This window comes from Ambystoma mexicanum, chromosome 2p, assembly GCF_040938575.1.
Source record: "Ambystoma mexicanum isolate Mex_15411 chromosome 2p, UKY_AmexF1_1, whole genome shotgun sequence".
Classification (NCBI taxonomy): domain Eukaryota; kingdom Metazoa; phylum Chordata; class Amphibia; order Caudata; family Ambystomatidae; genus Ambystoma; species Ambystoma mexicanum.
This window is the reverse complement of record NC_090923.1, coordinates 822,791,399-822,796,294: the sequence shown is the minus strand read 5'-3', so window position 1 is coordinate 822,796,294 and position 4,896 is coordinate 822,791,399.

Here is a 4,896-nt window from a genome sequence, read left to right as displayed (position 1 = left end):
CCCAACAGAACAGTACACACCAAAAACACATAGGGGGAACATGTATATAATTATTTATGTTTTTGCGTGTGTTTTCGGGAATACAAATGGTTGTCGGAAATACATATACATATGTTTTGAATTCATAAGGGGGACACAAAAGGGGAAACGCACGAAAAGAAACGGAAAAGTGTTTTGCTTTCTTTATATGGAAAATGAACACAACATTAAAGCACTAAACAAACAGTAAGAGCAAGGAGCACACGCAATTGACTTCAGAAACACACTAAAAAGCAAGAAGGTACACAAAGGACCAACAACAAACAGATAAGAGCATCAAATTCCTCAAAATGCTTCTGAAAAGCTCTAAAGTCCTACTGAACACCCTTGAGGTGTGAACTTGCCCTATGCAAATCTTCCCTTACCGCCAATCAAACCGCACAAAGGAGCAGGACGTGAAATGGAGTCTGCCTGGTAGTATCGAAGTTCCTTTAGAAAATGGGCGGCCCCTGATTGTCTGAACTCAGATAAACTCAACAGATCAGCAGAGAGCACTCTGATTGACTGGGACAACCTGTCAAATAAACCCAGTATTTGTCGCAAGACCCGCTGTTCCTGATTGAACAATTAGTCATCTCGTGAGACCCCAGAAGCCCACGAGTTCGTTGATGCAGGAACACGCCTTCACAAAAAGATTCATGCAGTTCTCCATGTCCATTTCGTGGCGTCGGTCGAGGCCTACTCAGGACAGGCCTCAGATAATCGCCCCCTGATGATTAGGACTGCTAGGGTGACCGGGTTCAGTTCTTGGAATGATGCCACATTGACTCACTGTTCAAGTAGTGCGCAACTGAAGATGGACTCACGTGAGGATCCTTAAAGTCCAACCTTTCTGGGGACTTAAAGACGGCTAGAATGTTCAGGAACAGTCATTCTTAACGGCTGTTGTGTGAGTGGATTGGAAGAGTGGGCTACTACTGTAGCTTGCATTCCATCCCCATTTCACTCTTGTCTTAGTACCATAGACAGCTTTGCTATTTGTATGTCTTTTTATGATCTGTTTCAGTCAATTCTATTTGTTTGACTTTTTGTGCGAAAGATTGATTATATATGTTGATAGCCGCCTGCAAGGCTTCTATTTAGACAGGGCGATGACTTATTTATGCTATGCGCTAACCTGAGCCCCCAATGTACATTGCAAAGACAACAGCCTAAGCGTTTCGCCTGGCTGCCAAATAGTGAGCCAGAAGTGAGTGTAAATCCCATCACACTAGATTTGCAAATGTATACATTGGGATATCTGAGCTCTGAATGATGGCCCCATCAGAGTAAACCCTAATAAACTTACTGGGGGCTAGGGACCATCCTGGGGTCCCATAGACTGGTACTACCAGTGACCCTGGCACCGTGTGTAACCTGCACTGCCACTGCATAGCAATGTCCCCACACCAATGGTGTATTTGAGAAGCGACAGTGAAACACCAGTTTGATCAGAATCCCTGCCATGCTAATACATTGAGTAGCACCATGGCATGTGTGTACGAGCCTGGAGGTGCCATTAAGCAATACTTAGTTATTTCAACAGCACCTCAGAGTATTTAAGCTGCAAATTACCATCAGTGTGCGGTCCTTTTTTGAGCAGCTCCTTGGCAGTGTGTGACAGCGCCCCAGAGCATGTGAAGAGCTCTCTGATGTTATTGGCAGTGCCCTGGAATATGTGAGCAGCACTCTGATGTTACTGACACTCCCTACGTATGGTAACACCACTCTAACATTGCTGGTAGCACCTTGGTATATTTGAACAGCACTATGATGTTATTGGCAGCACTCTGGAATATTTGGCTAACACTTAGATGTTTGTTGAGAGCACGCTGCCATGTGACGGTGGCACGCTGCCATGTAACAGCTGACATTTTAGATGCATTTATCTTCTGACAGCAGGGTCTGTATTAGGTTCTAACTGGCAGAGGGACATTAAATGACAATGGCCCTCATTACGACCCTGGCGGATTTTTTCCGCCATCGGCGGACTTTTCCGCCATGGCGCAAAGTCCCTTTACGCCATGGCGGATGGCGGACTTACCGCCCCATTCCGAGGTTGGCGGGGCGGTAAGTCCCCATTGTCCCATTTACCCTTCCCCATTCCCATTTCGGCCCCATAGGGCTCAATGGGAGTGGGGAAGGCGTTAATTACGCCACCGTACACTACGGTGGCGTAATTAACGCCGAGTTCCCATAGCGCCATGGATTTTTACGCCCGCAAAAAGCGGGCGGAGAAATGTCCATGGCGCTCTGGAAACTCGTAGTTGGCGGTAAGGGGTCGGCGCAGCTAACGCTGGCGTAAACCCCTTACCACCAGGGTCGTAATGAGGGCCAATGTATCTCCTGGCACAGTGTTTAACACTGGTGCCAGCTCTCATTGCACAGGGTGTATGATGGCATTTTGTTTTTACTGGGGCAGCTTTTATCAGGTGCTGTGTGGCATGCACATTTATCTGCTGTGTGCTGATGGGCACATACATGTTTGCTGTGGCAGGGGAATGATGTCCTGGTGTCCTGGGATTAGGTGTCAGGTGATATGGGAGGCCATTCAGTGTTGCATCATTTCACATGCTTCCCTTCAGGACTGGTCCTAAAACCCAAAGCCTTTTAGCCAACATGCGCGGGAAACGGTACCATTTGGGCACAGAATGGATGGTCCTGCTTGGCTTGCTGTGCTTGCATGCAAAGTGCAGTCTGGGAAAGGCCATGTCTTGGGCGAGGGGGCAGCAGTGAGTGAGGCCCTGTTATGTCACTGCTGCATCTGCAGGGTATTGCAGGCGCCCTCGAGGAACGGAAAGAGCGGTGCAAGGGTTGGGTTAGTGGGTGAGGGGGGAAATGCAAGATAGCGCTACTGCTCTGCTGGCGCGTGCAGTTCGGGAGGACCCTGTTATGTGTGCTAAGTGGTCTGTGTCAGGGGAATGGAGGCGTTTATGTCCAGGTGGGAGCCTTGTTTGCCCGTGGTGCCACGGTGCATTGGTAGTGGGGATGGGATGAAAGTTGGGTGTAGAAGTGTTAATTATCTATAGGCAAGGATTTCAGATAGCTGTGCATGAGTGGCATGGTTGATCTGTGTAGAGTGTGCCCGGGAGTGATGAAGAGAGTGTTCGTTTTGGGGCAAACAATGAAACTAGGATGCTGATGGGCAATATAGTATGAGACAACGATTCACCTTGGCCAGACAATTCAGATAAAGCAAATTATTTTTACAGTCCTACGGAGCACAATACGGTGGGGGCAACATGTAAAGTAGGGCAACCATTTCACAAAGTGGGGCAACAGCTACATGCCAGGGGAACTGCAACACCATCCATTGCCTTCTACGGTCTTCCGTTTACTGTATGTACTGTTGACTTCCACTAGGTGGCAGGCCTAACCCACGAAAGCGTAATGGCCACTGCACTTCAATGATAATGGGCCTCATTATGACATCAGCGTTGGCCGTGCCTGTTCAGGTACGGCTGGCGCTGGTGTCATTTCTTTTCCAGCGCCCGCAAATGGGCAATTACCGGGTCATTTCGGCCCTGCCGGACCCAGTAATTGCCCATTTGCGGGCACCAGAAAAAAAGATGCTCCCCATTCCCATTCGGCCCCATAGGGCTGAATGGGAATGGGGAGGTTCAGATGCACCGGCACGGTTTATGACAGTGCCGGTGCATCCGACAAGCTGTGCTCGCGGGTGCCTCTCTGCCCGCCAGGTCCGTAGTTTGACGGGCCGGGAACTATGGTACCGGCAAGCTTACCGGTACCGTAGTCCCCAGACTGACAAACTTGTAATGAGGCCCAATGTCTGTAAAGATCCAATTCTGAAGGCGTGCTTCAAGAGAGAGAGTTGCTCATGTAAACAAGCATTGGCAAATCCAACAGTTTATGCTTTTGTGGAGGCATGAGATAGGCATTTGCCAGACACTGGCATAATGATACTACCTGTTCATTTGATGGCAACAGCTTGACAATTGTGTATCTTGCAATTGGATGGCAGGGCATGCTATGTCACTGCTTGTTTTTAACAGGAATTCAGTACAAAGAACAGAAGCAGGACACACACACTTAGTGAAAACGTTTTCATTAGATCAGGAGCTGATTTACACCTGCAATTAAGCCTCCACCTTTTGCATGGTCTAATGAACACTACAGAAGGCTATGTATTACGTATCCTACCTACACATAAGGCACCACCTTAACGCGCTGAGAACTAAAATAAAGTCTGACACGGAACACACGCGTAGTAATAACTTCTTTGACAAGGCACCAGTACTTTTTAATGTTACTGTGTCAGTTTGCCACCATTTGCACACAGAAACATTTCAACATCATCAAATCACTCTTGAGACCACGATTCAAACCACGATTCACACATTCCACACCCCATCCACCACAGTATGCAATTCCCACCTGGACTTCTTCAACTCTAGAATACACATCAGGCATGCTCTGCCCTCTGCTTTCCCACTCCCCATACCCCAAACCTTTCATCACATGGAGCACATTTCACCCATTGAACGAGACCCCTTTTTTAATGCTCAAAGACATAGCAAAACCAGCACACTTCATGGATGATGCATGCACTGCTCAAGCCACATAAAACTGCATCACCAACCTGGCTTCACACTGGGTCAACATGATCAACTTCTGTCTGTAAAATAGTACAACCCCCTCCATACTCAAAACAGGACAAATCTGCTATCCTCGAAAGAAACATCCCTCAACCCCACACTTCCTGAAAACAACCACCTCATCAATATCCTGCCATGCCTCGCCAAACTCATGGAGTGCTTCATCATGAGCCAACAGCATACCTTCACATACAAGCTCCTCAATCCATTCCAATCTGGCTTTTGACCTGGCTGCAGCACTGAGACCACCACACTTCATATC